At 33.3% G+C, this 13,002-nt stretch overlaps 1 pseudogene; it reads left to right on the forward strand.

Annotated features, from left to right (window-relative positions):
- Positions 1-1,030: 1,030 nt before the first annotated feature.
- On the forward strand, positions 1,031-2,760 carry LOC111998667 (transcription factor MYB26-like; annotated as a pseudogene).
- Positions 2,761-13,002: the final 10,242 nt, after the last annotated feature.

Here is a 13,002-nt window from a genome sequence, read left to right on the forward strand (position 1 = left end):
AAAATGATCCACTAAATAATAAAATTAGGATACACAAATAGCAATAGATCCTCCAAGCCTAATCTACCCAATGCACCTAAGCCCTCCAGGTTTCTTGCTCCAACAAGGTTAAGCCTAACCGTGTCTTCTTTAGCTTTCTGGATCCCACAATAAGCCCATTGCATCAACCAAATAAATTGGTCATCTCCGAACTACTTCCCAAGCACCAAATAACCTCTTCACTGATGTGGGTATGGTGAGATAAGGATTTGGCTAATGAAACTCTCAAGGGTATGTCAATGGAGAGGGTGAGAGTAGAGAAATTTGGAAAATCAAATGTCTAAGATTGTGGATGAGTCAATCTTGTTTTTCTCTAGGGTTTCTCTCTCAAAATTCTCTCTGAAAGCTCTCTACATTTCGTGGGTATAAGCGTATTTATAATAGGATATGTGAGGAATGTGAAATGACATTTTTCTGCAAAATAGAGTGTTTTGGTGACTTACTTGCAACTGGGATGAGTCGCGAGTTTGAGTAGCAAGATAACTGCCAGGCTAGACTGTCTTTTTTGTCCTATAGTGCTCCAATTGTCGTGACCCTTTAGCTTCTTACATGCTTTACACGTGTGGCATTTTGGCGAGTCGCCAGTCACGAGTCACTCATGAGATTTAGTCACGAGAACCTTTCTAAATGCTCACACACTTGAATTCTTCACACTCTCTCACACACAACCCTTACATGATTCTCACCTAAATATAGGATATCTAATTGATGAAATATAAGAAAATTAAATGTTGTTGAGGTATACTCACACTTCCAAATTAGCCATATCTTTCTTTCACTGTTTATTTTTCTTCTTTGGTGTAAAGTAAGTGTAACCTCTCCTAGCCAGGGCTTAATCTAGCTAGTGCTGCCTTTCTTTATTACTTCTTATCTCTCTCTCTATCTCTCTGATTTTTTCATCTATTTAAACTTAATCCCCAGTACTTATTTATCATCTATCATTGGCTGCACGAACACTTCTTTTAGAGCATAACACTGATTTTAGAGAGAGATGGGACATCACTCGTGCTATGACAAGAAGAAGGTGAACAAAGGACTATGGTCACCGGAGGAAGATGAGAAACTCATCAACTACATTTCAAACTATGGCCATGGTTGCTGGAGCTCTGTCCCAAAATTTGCTAGTAACATTATCACTGCTCCCTCGTCTCTTATAATTGCCCTAGCTTTATAGCTTTCATGGATTCCTAGTATTGTTTCTCAAATTTTCTTTCTTATTGTTTGTTTGTTTTTTTTTTTTTTCTTCCAGTTTCATTGTATGGCTTCTACGAAGCAGGCCTGCAAAGATGTGGAAAGAGCTATAGACTAAGATGGATAAATTATCTCAGACTTGACTTAAAACGTGGGCGCTTCTCTCCTAAAGAAGCGACCCTCATCACTAACTTCAAGGCATTTTAGGAAACAAGTACCATCTAATTTTTTTTTCCTGAAAATATTTAAACTATTACTAATTTTATTTTGAGAAATGCTAATGAATTTTATTAGGGTATTGGTTAATAATGTATTTATAAAAATTTTTATGGGAAAAGAAAAAAAAAACTATTAATGTTTTGACAGCTTTTTTCATTTCCTATAAAAGTGATGTCAAAACTTTCCTAAAATAGATTGTTAACTAATACTTTAATGTCACTCGTTAGCATGACCCTTTTATTTTATATATATTTATAAACTTCACTAACCGGATAATAAATATCATTAATGACATGACACGTCAACAACCTAACAAATAAATTATTGTAAATTTTTTATATTTTATTTAATATATAATACTTTAGCTCGTAAATCTATTTAGTAAATTTAATAAGATCCCCTCTTTTTTTATCATTATTATTCTTATCATCACCCTCATGCATCATGAATATCATTTATTTTTTTCATGCAAGAGGGAACTTTTTTCTTATTTGGACAGGTGGGCTCAGATAGCCAAGCAACTACCAGGAAGAACAGATAATGAGGTCAATAATTTTTGGAATACAAGCATAAGGAAGAAGCTAATTTCTTATGATGTTCCTGCAATAGCCACCTTTCCTGATGTGCACTTTAATGGTAACTCTGAGGAAGGTCTTTTCTCTCTAAATGCAAACCCTAATTGGATCCTAAACTCTCAGCAAGACCAACTATACCTTCCCACTCCAACCCCAAATTTGTAAGGCTTTGATCATGGTGATCTTAAATTAGAGCAAACCAATTATGTTGCCAATTTGGTTCAATATCCACCCCCAATGGCACCACCATCAAATTCTTCCTCTTATGATTCACTCTGGTCATTAGGATATTTGCCTCATAAAAATTTTGATCCTAATCAAGAACATCAAAATTTCATCAGTAGTGGAGCAACACAACATTATATTGGTGATAAGCTTATTGGGCCAAGTATCGCAACACCAAATTATGATGAGGATCCATTAATAGTGCCCATGATTCCAAATCCTTGTGAGATTATTAATGGTAATTTGTGTGGCATGTCTTACTCATGTGCTTCACTAGAACTTGACCCACTTGCTAGACTCCCATATTTTCCAGTTGGTTGTGATTATCCTTATGATCCACACATGCCCAACAATCATATGGAGTAAATGAATGCCATCATGTCATCATCGTTATCACCAGCATCAACATTGTCAGCATTATCAAGCGGCTAATTTGTCACAAACCCTAATCTTCCTTCAAGTTGTGAGACTTAGACAGCATACTCTTTTGGAGTTAGGTTCTATTTATTAATTGACGGGCCTATAATTGATACAATGCATTTATTTCTTGTTATGTGCATGCACAAGACATAAGTGAAACTTCTTTGGGAAATCTTAATGTTTCTAGTTAAAGTGAGTAACGCTAGTTGAAGTTCAAAAAATATGTGTAGGTATGTTATTCAAGTTTGTCAACTTTCCTTCTCAAAAAAAAAAAAAAAAAAGGGAAGAAGAAGATTGTCAACTTAATTAATATATTGTATGAGTTCCTACTCCTTGGTGCCTAACAAAGTTCAAAATACTACTCTATATTTGTACCAATTCTTCAATGGACACACAAGTTGTAAATTTGTTAATATGTGATTGAATTACATCATTTACACACAAGTACATCATTGGAACTTAGTGAAAAGCAATCCAATCACCACTTGTCATGTGTTCAAGTTGTAAACACATGCGTGGTCCTAGAATTTTTGTATTTGTACACTCCCCGAGAATACTAAATTGAGGATAGCCCCATCCTGATCAACCAAATACTAAAGAGCCTCTCCAAAGGTTGAGGAAGATGGGTAAGCATCTCATCTAAAAGCAAAAGTTCATCAAGATACCAAGAATGGAAACATGCAAGCTACGCAACAATCATCTCCTCATTTAATGCACTCTACCAACTAGACAGGCCATATTCATTACAAAATGACTCATCAGAATAGTTCTTTACACCCATTTTCCCACTCATCCATGCCTCAAAAGAAGAGAAGAAAGAGATGGGACAAGTATCTCCCCCTCTAATCCTACACCCTACAGGTGGACGATGAAGAAGGGAGCTCCATCCCAACAAATAAGAACCTTATTCCAAGATTAAGGGATCCAAAATTTTTTAATAAAAAGTGTGGAGTGTAAGAGTGAACAAGATTAAAAAGTTATACTTAACAAACATATCCTTGGCGTTCCTGATGATACAATTGTGAAAGAGGATTAGGTCAGTTCAGTTGTCTACTTTGTCCATTGTCTTTACCCTTTTTTTAGATCTTTTACTTGTCTAAGCCCTTAACCCATATTTACTAAATTAATTACGACTACCATTCTATTTATATATATATATAATTTACTTATTTATTTAGTTTAAAGGTATAATCAACCTCATGTGATTACTTAAAAGTAATTACGTTAAAACGAATGAGAAACTACCCTAAAGATAACATTTGTATATTCACAACTATCTTGATGAGGAAGACTTCACTTAAATTTAACTGGACTGAAATAATCCCAAATGCTACGTTAATGTGGCTTAATAGAAGCGTAACAACAATAAATGCTACGCTTAAGATTTTAGATATTACGAGTTTGAGATCTTTTATATATACATACATATATATATATATATATATATATAAAATAAATTTGGACTTAGAACATGTGCTCTCAACTCAAACCTATATTTTTCCATTATGTAAGTGCACAAAAATGGACCGAATATAATGAAGTGGACCAAAATGTACCGAAGTGGATAGAATATGATTGAATGAACCAAATAGGACCAAATATGACTAAAGTGGACCGAATAGGACCGAAGTGAACTAAATAGGAACAAAGTTGACCAAATAGGAACAAAGTTGACCGAAGATGACCGAATGGATCAAAGTGGACAAAAAGGACCAATGTGGACTAAATAGGACTGAATGGACCAAACAAGACCTAGGTCGACCGAATAGGAACAAATAGAACCTAAGTGGACATAATGGACTGATTAGGACCATAGTGGACTAAATAGGAACAAAGTGGACCTAATAGGAGCAATGTGGGCTAAATAGGACCAAAGGGGACCAAATAGGATTGAATAGAATGAAAGTGGAAAGAATGGACCGAAGTGAATTGAATGGGATTTAATGAATCTAATACAACCAAAGTGGACACAATGGACAGAAGTGGATCAAATAGGACCAATGTGGACAAAATAGGATTGAATGGACCTGATAGGACGAAATTGGATCAAACAAGACCGAAGTGGACCAAATAGGACTGAAGTGGACCAAATAGAGGTGGGTGTTTTAAATCATATATCACGATTCATGATCAGATTTTGAAGGGAAAGTGAAGTGGCCTACAAATTGGGAGAGAATCTAGGTTAACACTATCGTGGGGGAAGAGAGTGAAGGACAAGAGGCTTGAAAGTTGAATGGGAGTAGTGTTAGAAGAGAAGCCTTGCTACATTAAGGTTTGTGGATAGCTTTGAAGAGATAGTCACTTGCTTAAGGTTGGGGTTTTTTCCAATTATTTTAAAAAAAGAAAAAGAAAAAAAAGCTGATGTAGAGTTTAACCAAGGGGGAGTTTAACCATGTCCATTTGAAAAATATATAATACCAACTGTAAAAGTCATTTGATTCCATAGTAGGAAAAAAGTGAAAGCAATTTTAATGGTTAATGAAGTTTGTAGCATATAATTCTTTATGTTGGAGAGAAATTAAATTTTTTTTTCTTAATAAATATTTTGCAGGATAAGCATGAGAAAATTGATCCTAATGATTCATAGCAATACATAATTCTATAAAATAGATACAAATCATGCAAGGACATATATAATAGCTATCTTTATTAGGACTTATAATGTCCTAAATGTGTACCTTAATGAGAAGAAATTATAGAGTCCTCTGGTGGACCACGTCACTTGTCCACCATTCCACTAAAAAACTTCCATTTGTTTAAAATTGCTGAGTCAGTAATTAATTTCTGTTTAAAAAAATTTTCTCACTAACAATTTTAAACAAGTGGCAGTTTTTTAGTGGAATGGTGGACCACATCACTTGTCTACCATGTGGATCTTATAATTTCTCCTTAATGAGAAGGTCTTTGGTGGTGACTATGAATACTCCAAATTCAACACCAATGGAGATATATGCATAGGCTAGAATCTCCTATCCACGAAGCGCAAGAGAAAAAACAAAGCATAAATCGACACCAATAGAAAGAAAATAAGAGGAAAAAAAAAAAAAAGGCATCCAACCACTCTTTTATAATTCTCCATTCTTTCCCTCAGGTTAGTGTTGGACTTCTGCTTAGGTTATACTTCCTTTTAAAATAGGATAAATCAAATTAAAAAAAATAATGATGATGAGGAAAATTATAAGAGTTACAAAGCTTATGTGTCAAGATATTATAAGGTTAACAAATGGTCAAACACTTCGGTTTTATATTATATATAAATAATAATAGGAAAAAAAAAAACTGTTGAAACAAAAAACTAAGCTTGTTTGTGAGGAATAGTACTATTTGAAAGACGTGGTGGTATTTTCTGTAACAGTTGTCTATAACATCACTTGTATATGAGGTGGAGTACACATTTGTATGATCCACTTTCATGTAAGGTAGATATTACATATAACCATTACACAAAATAATAAATCCTAAGAGAAGAAGCAAATAAGCCCTTTCCTGCTTTCCATGTGTGGACTGGTGCAAATGATAACGGACTCTTGATTCAAATAGCATATCTTTCTCTACAATTTGCAAATACGTTCTTGATGCTTGATATAGAGGGTTTAGGATGACGAGATGAGAGACTTTACGTTTTGGGCCACATATCTATTGTCATTGGGCTAATGTGACAACAAATTAATACAAATGAAATGTCACCAACCAAGTATTGAACTCTTGGTTGATTGGGTCTACCTTGCACGTAAAGCTTGAATTATTGTCCTACTGCACCGCTAACAATAGCATATTACCATAAATGTTACATGTTTTAACAAAGTTCATATCCAATTACATTCTACCCCCCATTTGTTCAAGTTCTATTCTTCAGTCCTAACTCAAGACTTACACCAGTCACAAGGTCATTCGAATCCTAAATTCGAATAAAGATCACGAAACACTCTTAGTGTAACACTTCCTACTCCACCATCTACAACATTCATGTATATCATGTTTTTGTTTTTGTTGTTGTTGTTGTTGTTGTTGTTTTTTTTTTTTTTTTTTTCTTTTTTTCTTTTTTTTTTTTGGTTCATTTTAAACCTAAGTTACTTTTTAAAAGAAAAAAAAAAATCAAAATTGATGAAGTATAAAATGAAACATTAGAGATATGATTTTTATTTGATTAGAACACTAGATGCTTCCCTTCATTTAATGTCACTGCTAGTTTTAATGAACCCGTGAAGTAATGAAATTGGTGAATAGGAAAACACAAACACACTAAAAATGCTTTTTTTTTGGATAATTGGAAAAATCGGATATGTGATTAATTGGAAAAGTTAAGGAATGCAATAAGGTAATTGGTTTAGAAAATATTTTTAGAAACCTTTTATGGAAAAATAAAAAAGTGACTGATTTTTTTTAACAAATTTTTATATTTTTCATAAAATTAATATCATAACATTCTTAAAATGATCCATTAACAAATGCTCTATGAGCACCCATTAACTGGACCCAGTAGAAATTAGACCAAAGAACCTATCCATTACAACTACAAGCAACTCCACAATTTTTGTACTTAAAAAACAAGTTTTGTAGAATATCATAATTGTAGACACATGAAAAGTATATCTATCAGAACTCCAAATGTAAACTAAATCATGCTGGATTGACGAAGCTTTATTGCTCCACAGGAAGTGTAGTAGAGATCCAATCTTTTGAATATCCACCTCAACAATATGTGGTGAAAGAGAAAGAGGAGTTTGTTGGGCCAGTAGAAAATAAATTCTTAAATTGTAAAGATTGGCCCAAACTTAAGTAAAGCCCAAAACACTATATCATAAGAAAAACTCTCCAATAACACATTAATGCTGAAACACTCCAATAAGAAAACATTAAAGTTGAAACAAACAGAGGAACATACTGAGCTTTACCCTCTATTTGTTTTAGCATTAACGTTTTCTGGAAAATGGTTCATTTTTTAAAGAGTATTTTCTGGGAAAAAAAAAAAAGAATCTCTCTTTTTGTTTGTGTGTGTGTGTGTGTGTTGATAACAACTTTGAAAATGAGCTTAAAAACATTTTTTGGTATTTGGTATGCACAAAATTTTTATAACATTTCTTGTATAATTTAAAACATGTATAACAAGTGACTTTTGTAAACCCAGCTAATGTAATCAATATAAATAAAAAACTAAGAATGAATTTGGTTTTCAAACTAAAATTTTGACAATAGATACAATAAAAATTAGATACAATTAAAATTAGGTGTCCAATTTTCATGATCTCTATCATTCATCTTGCTTGTGAATATATATGGGCAATAACGTACATAAGAAATATATATTGATCACTTTGTAGGACTAAAAACAATTACAAATTACTTAAAAAAAATTCTACATAATATATCTGTTAGGTTCTAAAGGTTTAAGAATTTATGTATTTAGAACTCTAATTTGTAATATTGGCAAACCATGATCAAAACGATATGTTTAGTCTTGTTATAGTATGCTCAAAGTTGTTTAATTATTGTAAAGTTGGAATCGAGAGACTGCAGATGCATTGGGGCATTTCGGTCTAGCTCGATCGATTGAGTCTATTCTTCGATCGATCGAAAGTCGACCAGATTGCGTTTTCTGCAGAATTTCCAACTCAGCCCTAACTCATTAAACGTTTAGGGTTTTATGTTTTTGCCCTAGGTATATAAGGTAAAACCCTAGCCACGTTTTGAGAGTTGCTCCAGTTGTATTGTTGCTCATACATTGCTGTTTTGTGTAAATCTCTTGTGAGATCTAGAGGAGCTTTCCTTTACACAAAACTTAGGGTTTTCAAGTTAGAGATAGTATCAATATCTTGATGATCAACTTGGTTGCTACATAAAAAAAAAAAAAAAAAATCTCTTTTTTTTTTTTTTTTTTTGATAACAACTTTGAAAATGAGCTTAAAAACATTTTTTGGTATTTGGTATGCACAAAATTTTTATAACATTTCTTGTATAATTTAAAACATGTATAATTTAAGAATGAATTTGGTTTTCAAACTAAAATTTTGAGAACAGATATAATAAAAATTAGATACAATTAAAATTAGGTGTCCAATTTTCATGATCTCTATCATTCATCTTGCTTGTGAATATATATGGGTAATAACATACATAAGAAATATATATTGATCACTTTGTAGGACTAAAAACAATTACAAATTACTCAAAAAAATTCTGCATAATATATCTACAATGCTAGCCCATACACAGGACTAGGGTATATGTCACAATTGATACGATAGTTTAAAAAAATCAATGGCTTAGAGTTGAAGTTTAAGGAAAACATTGCAATCCACTTCAAAATATTAATATGATAAGCGACAAAATGTAATTCCCCTAAAAATATTATCATTTTTTATACTATTATTTGTAACAACATTATTAATTTATTGTATGGATTGCCCTATGTAAAAGCAATTAGCCATATAGCACTATGTCGGCAAATTTTCTGCACTTTTATGTGTGAAAAAGAATGAATTTCTGCAATTGTCCATATGGGACTCCATCAAGCCGAAAATAGTTTGGAGAAAAAAGAAAATATAGCTCAAAATTCAGAGAATTGTGTTACAGAGGGGAAGAGAAAATAGGAGAAAAAAGAGAAGAGAGAGAAATAGGGAAAATCTATGTAAAGAGAAGAGACCAAAAGGAGTGACAGTAAGGGTGTGAGAAGAGAAAAAGTAAAGGGAAGGGAAGAAGTGAGAGAGTTATAAGAGTAATGAATCATGCAAAAGAGAGATTGTTTTCCAATATATATATATATATATATATTGAAAACAACCTATAGAAAATAAGGCTTATTTTTGTTAGAGTTTTTCGTTGACTAAAGATAGTTTTTCGTTGACCAATTTTTTTATGTTACCAAACACAGGAAAATGTGGTAATCTTTTTTTTATAGAAAGTTTTCCAGTGAAACAAAAAGAACGTAAGTAAAAATAGAAGACCTGATGTTACAGGAAAAAAACTACAACAACAATCAAAAACACTTAAAATTTTATTTAGAGCATAAACAGAGCACTTTCAAAGATAATTAATTAAATTTTTAGGAAGTAGTTTGTAACATGCGCTCAATTAATTCCTTAGACTTGTATGAAGATCTTCGTTGTCTCATGCTTGTAAGTTTATATTTCCTAGTGTATAAACTTATTTTTAAGTGAAATCATGTATATAAACTTATATTTATGAAGATCTTCCTAGCTAGCACTTGTGACTTCAATCATGTATTTAAGTTTAATGCAATTTGTTGTTGTTAATCTAAGTTTTATTTGATTTACTGTTCAAATCTAAGTAATTTGGAGTCAGTACAATCCAGTATGCTTGAATCCCTTAATTTCCTATGAATTAGCTTTAAATGAGATAAAATAGGGGTGTGCATGGGCCAAGTTGGGTGAGTGGAGAACAGTATTTTTAACCAACCCACCAATGGTGAGTTGGGAAAACTCCAATACATTGCCGACCCACTAATCTATAAATCTAGCGGATTGGTTGAAAATCTTAATAGTTTCAACTCGACAAGTTGAGCAAGTTGGCAATTTCAATTGATTTAAAAAAAAAAAAAAATTAGAGAGACTAAATGAAATTTTTTCAATTAAATTGGATAATTATTTGCTCCCTCAAATAAAAAAAAGGAAAGAAAAAATTGTAATTTTAATTAAAAATAATTGCAAATAATATATACATATACATATACATATATATATATATATTTAGAATGACTGAAATTTTATTACACTGAAAAGATAAATATTTCAAAATATGAAATTTGTCATGTTCATAGAGAAGAATAATAACAAAATCTTAGAGAGAGCGGCTAGAGTTTGTTAGGGAAGAGAAATGTGAAAATTGAAAAATAAAAAGAAAGAGAAAGAAATGGTCAGAGAAATAAAGTGGGAGTATATGTGAGGTAGATTTTTGTAACATGACAAAGAATATATATATATATATATATATAAGAGGGAGGGTCGGTTTGCGGCGGGTTAAACATATATCAACTCGTTATTCAGCCTGACCCACTAAATTATCTATTTAACCCGCCTAACCTAACCCGCCTCACTTAATAGACCTGCATGGGTCGAGTTTGGTCGGTGCAAGTCAAGTCAAGTTGGTCATGCGTTTTTTTTTGTACAGCCCTAAGATTAATTGTTCAAATATGCTTTATATCAAGATGGCTAATATCGTGATAGTTTACATAGAGATGCTTTATGTTGATTTAGTGAATCTTAAGTAGGCATTGTATCTTAGTCAAGGTCAATTTATTCACTTAGGATTATTAATTCTCAGTTGTTAACCTTTTTTTTTTTTTTTGGTCAACAAGGGAGATAATTATATTAGCTAGCCACAAAAGGTGAAGTATTGGCTATCAACCTTAAGGAGTACAAACCATTTGCATCGAAATTTACAATTATATTTAGATCAGGGGTAGGGGGAACATCAAGCACAACAAAATCAGAAGTTAAGGAACAAGCTCCTTTAGCAATGTTGTCTGCTCCTCTGTTAGCCTCCCTAAACACATTAGTCCTAGGAGCTTTCATAGGGATCCAACTTTTCTCCATGCATTCCTTATCAATAAGTTAGCCAAGGAATTCCATGCAAAGATAGAAAATGTAAGGGGAGAGGGGGTCCCCTTGATGAATTCCTCTCGTAGGCTTAAATTTATCCAATTTACCTCCATTGAAAAGAATGAAAGTGCTAGAAGAGGAGATACAGCTTATAATAAGACTAATCAACCCATTAGGAGAGTGGAAAGCTCTAAGGACTTTATGAATGAAATTCCATTCCAAGCGATCATATGCCTTGGCAAGGTCTATTTTAATTGCCATGAAACCTTTATTCCCTTTCTTCAAGTCTAGAGAGTGTATAAGCTCCTGAGCAATAACCACATTATCCAACCCTCTCCTTCTTGGAATAAAGGCTGCCTGTATAGGGGAGATAAGCTTATCCAAAAAAGGCCTGAGCCTTCCCACAATGATTTTTGTCACCACCTTATATATGGTATTGCACAGACTGATGAGTCTATAATTATTGAGGCTCGCAAGGCTTTGACATTTTGGTATGAGTGAGATCAAGGTTTCATTCAAATACTCTGGCATTTTCCTAGATTCAAAAATTTGGGTTACTTCTTTACAAACTGATTCTTTAACATCAGTCCAAAAATACTGGAAAAAGCCCACATGAAGGCCATCAGCCTCGGGAGCTTTAAAAGGTTTGAGGCCCTAAAGACCTTTAGTGATTTCTTCCTCAGTAACTTGGCCACTTATAATCTCTTGGTCCTCATCAGAGAGAAACCTACAGGAAAAGGATTCAATATCCGAGTGTAAGGTTGAGTGTTGGGCTTTAGTTTGGAAAAGTTGTTAGAAACCCAATAAAATGTGCTTTTTGACCCCCTCTTCGTCTGTGATCCACTCACCTACAGAATTCTGAATGCTTTTGATTTTATTTCTATGTCTCCTCACCAAAGTAGTGGTGTGGAAAAAAGCCGTGTTGCGATCTCCAAGTTCAACCCAATTTAAGCGAGATTTGAGGGCCCAAAACTTCTTTTCCTGTTGCATAATATCTATATACTCCTTAGTAAGACTTTCTTCCAACTGAATGAGAAAATCATTGGGATTGTTTGACATAGCTTTCTGGACCCCATATAATCTGGCAAGGACCCTTTTCTTGCAAGCAAAAAGGTTGCCAAAGACTTCTCGATTCCATTTCTTAGCATTTTCAGTAAAATTATCAATGGCAGAAGGGAGAGGTGGATCCATATCCCATGCCATTTTAACAACTGTGTGGAAATAAAGGTGATGAATCCACATGGTTTGAAACCTGAAGTGTTTATTAGGAGTGACTGTGGGAGGCCTCATGAGCTCTAAGAGAATAGGGCAATGGTCTGAAAAAACCCTCGGTAAGTGTGTCACAAATGCTTCCAGAAAAAGAATTTTCCATGAGGGGTTCGCAAAACATCTGTCAATCCTCTCAAGGATGAGATTTGAAATTTGTCGAAGATTAGACCGAGAGTACTTAGGTCCAGCAAATCCTAAGTCAAGGAAATTACAAGCATCAATACATCCTTTGAATTCCAAGGCTTTATTAAGGTTAATCTGCTTGCCTCTAAGCTTATCCTTACCATTAAGAATTTCATTAAAGTCCCCCATCAGGAACTAGGGGAGATTATAAAGTTGTGCAACTTGAGCTAAATTTGCCTATAAAATTTTTCTTTTAAATAAACGAGGACAGCATAAATGGAAGAAAAAAGCTAGGAGAGGTTAGAATTGCTGACCTTAATGGAAGCATGAATTTCTTGCTCTGTTAAGGAGAGCACATAGACCTCCACCTCCTCCTTTTTCCA

This window comes from Quercus suber, unplaced genomic scaffold (genome assembly GCF_002906115.3).
Source record: "Quercus suber isolate HL8 unplaced genomic scaffold, Cork oak 2.0 scaffold_575, whole genome shotgun sequence".
In the NCBI taxonomy this organism is placed as follows: domain Eukaryota; kingdom Viridiplantae; phylum Streptophyta; class Magnoliopsida; order Fagales; family Fagaceae; genus Quercus; species Quercus suber.